This window comes from Rhinolophus hipposideros (genome assembly GCF_964194185.1).
Source record: "Rhinolophus hipposideros genome assembly, chromosome: 6".
NCBI classification, from domain to species: Eukaryota; Metazoa; Chordata; class Mammalia; order Chiroptera; family Rhinolophidae; genus Rhinolophus; species Rhinolophus hipposideros.
In genome coordinates, this window is record NC_138052.1 from 58,096,210 (window position 1) to 58,107,937 (window position 11,728).

At 35.7% G+C, this 11,728-nt stretch overlaps 1 pseudogene across 1 annotated transcript; it reads right to left on the reverse strand.

The window, feature by feature from the left end:
- Positions 1–11,098: 11,098 nt before the first annotated feature.
- LOC308498869 (small ribosomal subunit protein uS17m-like) lies at positions 11,099–11,491 on the reverse strand (annotated as a pseudogene). Its single transcript has one exon. The product of its transcript is annotated as a small ribosomal subunit protein uS17m-like (transcript).
- Between the last annotated feature and the right edge of the window lie 237 nt (positions 11,492–11,728).

Genomic DNA, 11,728 nt, shown 5'->3' on the forward strand with positions numbered 1-11,728 from the left:
TTCTATACCAATTTTAGTAAGTGTTTTAATCATAAATGGATGTTGTATCTTATCAAATGCTTTTTCTGCATCAATTGATAGAATCATATGATTTTTGTCCTTTATTTTGTTTATGTGATGTATCACATTGATGGATTTGCGAATGTTGAACCATCCTTGTGCCCCGGGGATGAACCCCACTTGGTCGTGATGAATAATCTTTTTAATGCATTGTTGTATTCGATTTGCTAGAATTTTGTTTAGGATTTTAGCATCTGTATTCATCAGAGATATAGGTCTGTAGTTTTCTTTTTTTGTGTTGTCCTTACCAGGTTTTGGTATCAGGGTAATGTTGGCCTCATAAAATGAGTTAGGGAGTACTGACTCTTCTTCAATTTTTTGGAAGAGTTTGAGCAGGATTGGTATTAGATCCTCTTTGAAGGTTTGGTAGAATTCACTGGTGAAGCCATCTGGTCCAGGACTTTTGATTTTGGGAAGGTTTTTGATGACTGATTCAATTTCCTTACTGGTGATCGGCCTGTTAAGATTTTCCAGTTCTTCATGATTCAGCCTTGGAAGGCTATATGTTTCTAAGAACTTGTCCATTTCTTCTAAGTTATTAAATTTGGTGGCATATAGTCCTTCATAGTATTCTTGGATAATCCTTTGTATTTCTGTGGTGTCCGTGATAACTTCCCCTTTTTCATTTCTGATTGTGTTAATTAGTGTCTTCTCTCTTTTTATCTTAGTGAGTCTAGCCAAGGGTTTGTCGATTTTGTTAATCTTTTCAAAGAACCAGCTTTTTGTCACATTAATTTTTTCTATTGTCTTTTTGTTCTCTATTTCATTTAGTTCTGCTCTGATTTTTGTTATTTCCTTTCTTCTGCTGACCTTGGGTTTCGCTTGTTCTTCTTTTTCTAGTTTTTTAAGGTGTAACATGAGGTTATTTATTTGGGATTTTTCTTGTTTCTTGAGATAGGCCTGTAATGATATAAATTTCCCTCTTAAAACTGCTTTCGCGGCATCCCAAAAATTTTGGTAGGATGTATTTTCATTGTCATTTGTTTCTATGTATCTTTTGAGCTCTCCTCTAATTTCTTCTTTGACCCAGTCGTTCTTTAAAAGTATGTTGTTTAATCTCCATGTATTTGTGTTTTTTCCTGCTTTCTTTTTGCAGTTGATATCCAATTTCAAAGCTTTGTGATCAGAGAATATGCTTGGTGTGATTTCAATCTTCTTAAATTTGCTGAGGCTGATTTTGTGTCCCAATATATGGTCTATCCTTGAGAACGTTCCATGTACACTAGAAAAGAATGTATAGTCTGATGTTTTAGGATGAAGTGCTCTATATATGTCAATTATGTCCAATTCCTCTAATGTGTCATTTAGGGCTGCGATTTCGTTATTTATCTTCTGTTTGGATGATCTATCCATAGCTGTCAATGATGTATTTAAGTCCCCTAGTATAATTGTGTTTTGGTCAATTTCTCCCTTTAGTTCTGTTAGTAGTTGCTTGGTATATTTCGGTGCTCCCTGATTGGGGGCATAAATATTGATGACTGTTATGTCTTCTTGTTGTATAGTCCCCTTTACCATTATGAAATGTCCATCTTTGTCTCTTGTTATCTTTTTCACCCTGAAGTCTGTTTCACCGGAAATCATTATGGCTACACCTGATTTTTTCTGGGTACCATTTGCTTGAAGTGTCAATTTCCACCCTTTCACTTTGAGTCTATGCTTGTCCTTGTAGCTGAGGTGTGTCTCTTGTAGGCAGCATATGGTTGGGTTTAGTTTTTTGATCCAATCTGCTACTCTGTGTCTCTTTATTGGTGAGTTCAGTCCATTTACATTCAGGGTGATTATTGATATGTGAGGATTTCCTGTCATTCTGTCTTTAGTTTTCTGGTAAGGCTGTGTGTCCATTGTTTCTTTGCCTTTTTGTTGTTGTCTGTTATTTCTGTGTGGTAGTATTCTATGATGTTTCCCTCTGTTTCTTCTTTTATTACAGTATATATTTCAGATTTGGATGTTTTTTGAGTGGTTACCCTTGAGTTTATGTAAAAGAAAGTTTGATATTTAGAGTATTCCAGTTTCTTCAGTACGCTTACTTTCTCTATTCCCATATTCCAGTTCAGGCCTTTACGCTCCCCCTTTTTATGTTTTGGTTGCCACAAGTTGTCCCTGTTGATGGTGGTCTAATAGCCTCCTTTAGTATTTCTTGTAGTGCAGGTCGTGTATTAGAAAATTCCCTCAGCTTCTGGATGTCTGGAAAGGTCTTTATTCCTCCTTCATATCTAAAGGAGATCTTTGCTGGATATGTTATTCTTGGCTCATGATTTCTCTCTTTCAATAGTTTGAATATTTGGTTCCATTCCCTCCTAGCTTGTAGAGTTTCTGCTGAAAAATCTGATGATAATCTAATGGGCTTTCCTTTGTAAGTTACCGTCTTCTTTTCCCTGGCTGCCTTGAGGATTCTTTCTTTATCATTGATTTTAGACAGCTTCAATACAATGGGCCTTGGTGAAGGCCTGTTGGGATTGAGGTAATTAGGTGTTCTATTTGCTTCTTGGATTCGAGGATCCAGTTCTGTCCACAAGTTTGGGAAGTTCTCATCGACAATTTGTTTGAATATATTCTCTGTTCCCTTCCCTCTTTCTTCTCCTTCTGGTATACCCATTATTCTTATATTGCTCTTTCTGATGGAGTCAGAAAGTTCTTGTAGAGTTCTTTCATTTCTTTTAAGTCTCAAGTCTCTTTCTTCTTCCCTCTGTGTAAATTCCAGGTTCCTATCTTCGATGTCACTGATTCTTTCCTCCATCTGGTCAACTCTACTACCTAAGCTGGATATTTTATTGTTAATTTCTTCAATTGAGTTCTTAATCTCCAGAAATTCTATTTGGTTCTTTTTCAAGATTTCAATCTCTTTTGTAAAATGCTCATGGTATTCTTTGATTGTGTTTCTGAGTTCATTAAACTGCCTTTCTGTGTTTTCTTGCATCTCGTTCAGTTTTTTCAGAATTGCGATCTTGAATTCTCTGTCATTTAAATCACAAAGGTCCATATCTCTAAGTTCCTTTTCTGGAGACTTTTCACTTTCTTTCTGAGCTATCTTGTTGCCTTGGTTTTTCATGGCAATCACTGATTTACTATTTCTCTTCCTAGACATCTACAGGAGTGGCTTCTGCAACAGGTTGATAGGTATGCGAAGAGCTTTTGGAGTTCCAAAGCTCTTTCTGCACCAGATTCAGAGCCCGTTTGTTTCAGCAGTTCTGTTTACTCCTGCAGGGATCCGCCCAGATAGGTGGGGCCAGGGGCGGGGTGAGTTGTGAGAGGTGGCCCAGAGCAATGGCGGCGACCACCACCACAGCCAGTCCTGCTTCCACAGCTCCCTCCCCTTTGCCGGAACTAGTTGAGCTGCGAATCTGTGTCTGCGGTCCACAGTTCTCAGAGCAGCAAATATTCTGTCCTTTGATCCGACACTGCTACTTTATCCCTTCTAGCACCGGGCAGGTGGGGGCGGGGCGAGCTCTGGGAGGGTAGGGAGGGGGCGGCTAGTCTCCGTGCCTAGGGCTTCCGTTCTCCGCTCGGCAGTGAGGGCTTAAACCACCGATTTCAGCCCTCTTCCCTCAGTCTTTGCTCCGAGGTCTGCCGTGAGCGAGCGTTGGGTTCAGCGGTTTTGTATGCTGCCCCCTCAGCCCTGTGGGCCGTAAGCGGAGCCCTAGCAGTCCGAGTCCTTCCCTCTCCCGCAGTTGCGGAAGATCCGGGCGCAGCGGGCTCCGAGCACTGAGCTAGGTCTGCGTCCTGTGCCCGTGCGGCTCGGTCTCCTCACTTCTCCTCTCCCTCCTCCCCCGCTCGCGCGATTCACCCACCTGGAGGTTAATTCAGTAGTCGGCCTCTTCGTCTTGCCTGTCTGCTGTGCAAGGAGTCCTTTGTGGAGTTATTGTTGTCCGATTCGTTGTAAATTCCAGGGGAGCGTTTCAGAGCCTCACCTCACGCCGCCATTTTTTTTCGTCACTGTAAAATTCTTTTAGAAAATAAAAACCTTCAATTCCTCAATGAGGGTCTCAAGCGGGTGATTAAGGTAAGTTACAATCATATAGATGAAAGTGCTGTGATCACTGGGAATCACAGGCGATCACTGAAAACACATTTTCTACTGTGGTAGTTTCCTGGGTTGGTAGAGAAAGACAAACTTCTTTTATAAAAGAAAGCAAAATACTTTTTTTGAGATATAAAAGCTGGAAAAAAAAAGTCACCAGAATATCCACATTAAAATAAATATTTAATTACGTTCTTCAGGAGTAAGGGAAATGATGCCACATTGAAGTACGGATATATACGAAGAATGAAGAGTAGCATAAATGGTAATTATATGGATGGGTATACAATTTTATTCTTTTCATTTAAATCTCATTAGAAGATAATTAGTAGTTTAAACAAAATAATAATTATGGATTTGGGGCTTATGATATGTGTAAAAGTAAAATGTATGATAATACAATACAAAGTTAAAATGGATAAATTACATAATCGAAAAATAGAATAGAATATAAACTATTTTAATGTTCCTATACATAAAGAGGTGTAATATCACTTGAAGGCAAATTGTGATACTTTTAAGATGTATAATATTGACTATAAAGTAACCAGTAAACACACACTCGCACGCGCGCGCGCACACACACACACACACACACATACAGTTTTAGTTAGTAAGCCAACAGTCGAGAGAAATAAAAGGAACAACATCAACAAAACCAATTCAAGACAAACCAAAAAAAAAAAAAAAGAATAGAACAACAACAAAAAAAACCGTGATGTGACACATTGAAAATATATAGCGAGATATTATGTGTACACCTAGCCATATCAAAAATCAAGCTAAATGTAAGTGGTCTAAATATAAAAATTAAAAGGCAGAGCTTGGCAGATTGGATAAACAAGTACTCCATAATTATATGCTGCCTACAAAAAACAATGAACTTCAAATATAAATGCATTTAAGTTCATAATAAAAGGGTGGAAAAGAATATAACATGTTAAAACAATTAAAAATATTTTTGGTGGCTATGTTAGTTCTTTTTCATGTGCTTCTAGTGATACGAAGTATTTGATGGATAACAAATTTGGAGAAGTTGATAGGATGAAAAGTGTATTGAATATGAAAAAATAGTACATTGAGGGCTAGAGGGAGCTCATATAAAAATTGATTACAGAAGGAATATATTTTACTTTTAAAGACATTGATGTATGACTACATGATACTTATCTAAAATTAGGAATGTAAAACAGTCCATTTGAAATTTGAATAACTGCCTTTGAAAAAAACTGAGTTTTCATATCTGTCCTCTTTAGATTCTTCAAGGAAAAGAAAGGTTGAAAGTATCCAAGTTTTACTCCCTTTGCTCATTAATTTTTGAAGTCCTGTCATTGAAACATCTGACTTGCAATGATGTTTCACCTGATTGGTTATGGCATACACATTACTATTATGTCGCTAAACACGATGATTCAGAGTTGATTAACTTTGAATACTTGTTTAGAGATGAGAACAAATTGGTAGGTTGATTTTAGGATAAAGAATCTATGTGGAATTAATAATGTAATCTATAGTTCAGATACCGTGTTTCCCCAAAAATAAGACCTAGCCAGACAATCAACTCTAATGCATCTTTTAGAGCAAAAATTAATATAAGACTCGGTCTTATTTTACGGTAATATAAGACCGGGTCTTATATAATATAGTATAGTATAATACAATACAATACAATGCAATACGATACAATACAATACAATACAATACAATACAATACAATACAATACAATACAATACAATATAATACCAGGTCTTATGTTAATATTTGCTCCAAAAGATGCATTAGAGCTCATTGTCTAGCTAGGTCTTATGTTCCGTGAAACAGGGTAAAAATGGCCTATGTGCAGCCTTTATGTTAATCATTGAATTTCTGGGGTGATTTTCCCAAAAGTCATATTGGTATAGTAACTAAATTTTTTCAGGCATCAGGGAGATGATAATTAATGTTTCATTTATTTTCACCAAGCTGAACAAATTTTTTCTTCTAAGCCAATATTTGGACAATATGGGAAATGGTATTTTACATATAAGTAATAGTTATTTTATAATTTTAGTTTTAACAGTAATCTTTTTTTTAAACAAAAAAAGCAATAGCATTTTATAGCTTTCAATATTCTTTCCAAGTATATAGTTTGTATAGTAATCATCAATAACCTTTATTGCATTTATGTATCAAAATATGGAGCTTTCCTTTGGATGTCTGTTAAATATATGTCATCATAGAAGACCAGACTAAGCAGGAACTAAGAAATTGCTTTGGATCACGATATTTAAAGCACCACAGTTTGGAAAAAAAACAAAACAAAATAGAATAAACAAACAAACAAACAAAACGGTAAAGAATAGGAAGAGGTGAGTGGAGGGAACAAAAGTTATAATTGAACAGGAGATGCAGGAAAAAGTGTGATTTGGTGCTTACGTGCCTTTTCTATTCCAAAGTCTTTTTTCCTTTTTTTCATTCACATCTATTCTTTTTTTCCCCCTTTCATTCGTTAGGCTTCATAAACTAGGGTTATAGCTGCATATCCACAATTAGTATGTCAGACTCAGAAATATTGTGGCTACAACTCTAAGGTTTAAATCCACTCATATAGAGTCAACTTTAGCTAAATCTCAGATAGAAAAAATGAACTCCCTTCACTGTGGCATTTGTCTTGGTTGACAATACAAGATAATACACAGGTACTAGGTCTGACAATTAAATTTGCGAACTTTGTTGCACTGATGTAGCTGACCTTTTTTGATATCAGACGGATTATTCATTATGAAATTGTACCAACTGGACAATCAGTTAACCAAGTTTCCTATTTAGAAGTGCTGAAATGACTGTGTGAAAAAATTAGACAATCTAAACTTTTCGGCAACAATTCATGGCTCTTTCATCACGCTCACACAGCACTGTCTGTGTGAGGGACTTTTTAGCCAGCAAACAAATAATTGTATCGGAACACTCTCCCTACTCACCTGATCTTGTCCCCAATGACTTCTTTCTTTACCCAAAGATAAAGGAAATATTGAAAGGAAGCCATTTTGATGACATTCAGGACATGAGGCATAATACGACAACAGCTCTGATGGCCATTCCAGAAAAAGAGGTCCAGAATTGCTTTGAAGGATGGACTAGGAACTGGCATTAGTGCATAGCTTCTCAAGGGGAGTGCTTTGAAGGTGACTATAGTGATATTCAGCAATGAGGTATGTAGCACTTTTCCTAGGATGAGTTTGTGAACGTGATTGTCCGTCCTCGTATGTCATATACTCTTAAAAATAATGTTCTGGTATAAGATAGCTAGTCTAAACAGCATGTTCAACCAAAAGCTTTTATCAAGCTGAAACATGTTTTCCACATACCCACAATATTATTTTTTATTTGTTGTCAATGTTTTCCAGCTAAAGACTAGTAGGAACACACCTGTGGTAAAGCAAGTTGAGTTTATTATTCATTGTTATTAGTAAGAATGCACTCCAGGGGCAACCCTGGGATGTTTCAGTAAGAAGAGTTTAGAAATGACTTATGAGATTTAGGCTTTGATAGAGTGATTTTGGGGACAGTCCAGTGAAGCAGGTGCTCACTCTGAATTGGATCTTTCTAAAGCAGGGAAAACTTTATGATAGACTCATCAGTACATCTTATCCATAGCTTGGACAGAGTAGTGTGAAGCTTTACTTGATAAATAGGTGGGTGTCACTCATATTAGCCTGGAATGGAGATGTTTGGAATTTTGTGGCTTGAACGACATTCATGGTTTGTCTGTGTGCAGGTATGTTAATGAAATGGTCTTGTTTTTGTGTTGATCTATCAAGGTCACTGTGACCTTACCTGATGATATTGTGTAAAATTTTTTCTGTTCAATAGAGGAACACCAAAGACTAGCTGTGATGTTAGGTCAGAGCCTGAATGTCAGAGACTGTTTTTCTTTCTCATTAAAAGCATGGAGTCTTTTTCTTTGTGGCCTGGGACTTACAATTATTTTTTCCTCCTTAATAATAACAAAGACACTTTGGTCCTACCATGGCACTGACTTGGTATGTATGAGGTATGAGGTATGTAGCACTTTTCCTAGGATGATTAATTTTATTAAAAAGAGAATAATAATAGTAAATAAGTAACAGTAGTAAATAACTAACATTTATTAAGCATGTATTATATTCTAGGCACTCTGCTTCATTGTCTATCCAATCCCAAAAAACTCTTTCAATAAAGAATTCTTTTAAGCTTAAAATTGAGATTTGGAGAGGTTAGTCAATATCCCAAGGTAATACAGATAGTAAAGACTAAACTCAAGATTCAAACTTAGGGAGCCCCTCTCTCAAGTAACTTCCATCTCCTTCATCCTTGAACTATTACATTTGTCTTCTGTTCCCTGCTATCATTGCTAAATATATTGCTATTAGCCACCCAGTTGCCATATTCAGTAGCCTCTTTTCAAATGTAGTATTATTTGACTGTTCTACAGGTTTCAAACAGTACTGGATTCTCAAATCCCTCATCTCCTCTGTCAGATATGAAATCTGAGTTGCTCTCCTCCAATGTCTTTTTTATTTCTTTCTATTTTTATGACTTATTAATGTTGCAGTTTTTTGAGCTATATCTTCCATCCTAAGTGTTGGGGAAGGTCATTAAGAAGACTTGACAATTGGTTTGACCCAGGAACTGGACTCAGGCAATTGGAGGCTCCCCATTCCCTCCTCTGTGCTTGGAATATATCTTCTGCTTGTTTTCCCTGGACTAGAAGTTGTCCAAGGACACGTATTTGATATAGCAATGTGGAAATAAGGCTACCTGGACTGGATATGTTAGGACCCCCTGTGTGTGTAACTAAACCTAGGTAAGGACCCCCACTGTATGTGACTGGACCAAGTTAGGGCCTCTATATAAGCTTTAAGATTCTGGCAGGCAGGTATGGGAAACTACTCATCTTGCAGCCACTCAAGACAAGTCTTGTAAGTTCTCTTGCTTATTAAACCTACCACATATCAATCTGGCATGGTCAACCGTTTTCTTAGGTCTGTCCCTGTTTTTCTCATATGGACCCATTTCACATTTCACCTGGAAGCTCCCAGGGAGGTTGCAACTAACACCAATATTAACATGTGGTAGATAGTAAGACTTATTGAATGAATATTGGATAAAGAAATGACCAATAATAAAAGAAAATACAGTACTTTGGTTGCTTAACATATGGTGGTTATTATGTATGTATTTTCCAGTTTAAAAACAAAATGTTGAGATACTAGAGAAAAAAAAATATATTTTTCCTATAAGGGTTCTTATATAAATTATCTGATTCCTTTTCTCCAAAATTCTATCCTCCCCCTCAAATCCATCTAAGAATACAATTAATGTAAAATGAACAATACAATGCCTTAAAATTTTCTAGATTTCATTAATATTACTCTTTTTTTAGTAGTTTTTTTTTAAATTAACGTTTATTGGGCTATCCAGAATATATAAGGAATTCATGCAACTCAACAAAAAAACAAAGAATCCAATTAAAAAATGAGTAGAGGAACTGAATAGACATTTCTGCAAAGAGGACATACAGATAGCCAATAGTAGTTTTAAAATATTGAGTTATACAACTGTTTTGAACTTTTTTAGTACATTAATTTTCTTGACAAATAATGTGACATTTATGAGAAAAAGTATACAAGAAATCCAGAGTTGCAGTGTCAAAAATGTTTTAAAACAGCCATGAATAGATAGACAACCAATTATATCCTTGTAGTTCTTATCTACTGACCAGTGTCCATTACTACGCAGAGAGAGGATTATCCTTGACAGAAATATCACTCTTTTTAATAACTCTTCTTTTTAATCCTTAGACATTTTTAGACTCTAATCACTTGGAATGTAGAAAACCAATTTTTCTCTAAGTTGACAGGAAAGTAACTTCTGTGACAGGTTCAGACAAGTTATCACATAGTATACTAAGTTTATTTCTCTTTACTCACCTAAAAGTCTTCATTTTTGTTTGTATAATATTGAGTAGTAAAAAACCCAAAAAGTCAAGGGACCACAACTTTCACAAGACAATCTTATATGAATGTAAAGATTCTAAAACAGAGGTTCTAAAGTCTGGCTTACAACAAATTATCTAGGGATGTTTAAAAATGCATACTCTGGCAATTCTTTCTATACCTAATGAATCAGAATCATCAAAGAGGACATCCAGGAATTTTATGTAATTTTCTCCACCTCAGTATTTCAAGCTCTAATACACATATGTCTGTTTAGTGCTGCTGTCCCACTGTTATTCATATGGGACAGAAAACAAATGAGAAATCAAAAGTACCATTACAGTGATAGTCAATATGCTGTACTTCTCAGTATGGAGAATATATCTTTTTTAAGTTATCACAGTTTATTAATAGACAACAACAAAACTCTGAAATTCTCCAATTCAAATGCACACGTGAGAAGTTCTATGACTTCATCAATATCAGATTTGAAGAACTCATTCCTATTTAATTCAGCCTAAAATGCAGGATTAAAAAAATAACAAAGAATTTTTAAGTTTTATTTTCTGCATGTCAACATTCTTATTAATACAGACTTTAATCTGATATATTGTCTGAGCACAGGCATGTTGATATTTCCATTTGGAAATGGTTAATTCAGAGAAAAAGTTTAATTTTTAATACCATCAAAAATATTCACTTAATGTGATTTATCTGTTTATGATATCAAAAGGGTTTCTTCTCTCAAAATAAAGATTCTAAGATAAATTAAAGATTCCTTTGAATCTTTAATTTGAACACATCTAAAACAGTGAGCTTAAAAAATAATGCAGCAGATTGTTAGGCATACTTAGTGTAACAGGAAAGTATGTTCCCTGAAAAGGAAATCTGAAACATAAACCGTCATGGAAAATTATAACAAACCCTTTATTCATTTACTTTTTGCTATTTCATATATACCAGAAGAGAAATTGGTCAGTTTGTGATGAAACTTAGAAAAATATATTTTTCCATAAAGCAAACTTAAAATCTTTCCCTTTGACTCCTTTTTCTAACCCTCCTTCATTGTTCTAAAGAGATACTGAGTTCTTCCAGATTTTTGGTTAGTTGGGTGGTTTCCAAATTAACTGGACTCTCCAGGTAGGTAGTTCCTGCACAGGGTTTTCTTGTTACTGGATCTATGATTTGTTCAACTTTGAAAATGATCTCAGCCAGGTCATGTTTCACATGCTTCGTTAGTGGAACAGGTAATGCTTTGAGAAGTACAATATCCCCAACTGTGCACTTTTGAAGAGCATCATCAGCAAAGTAGGTTTTTCATTTATTAAAATACTTTAATAAGTAAGGATCCAGAACAAGCCTGGTGACGTTCACTTTAGCAATTTTTTGCATTGCTGTCCCAATCACCTTTCCCACGATCCATTTGGCATAGACAGATGAATGAGCTACTGACATTTCAGGTGGCTGTAGTCACCTCTGGCTCCACTGTCCCGGCGCATGACTCGCGGAATTGAGAATATCTTGATATATTTGACAGAAATAGGCATTAAGTCCATTTCTTAATGCTTTTAAATTCTTAGCCAATAAAAAAAGCAAAACAAAACAAAACAAAAAATAAAAACCACCAACAACCAAAAAAAACAAAACATATTTGTCCTATTTTCTGTCTTTGCATGGAACTGTCTGAATTTA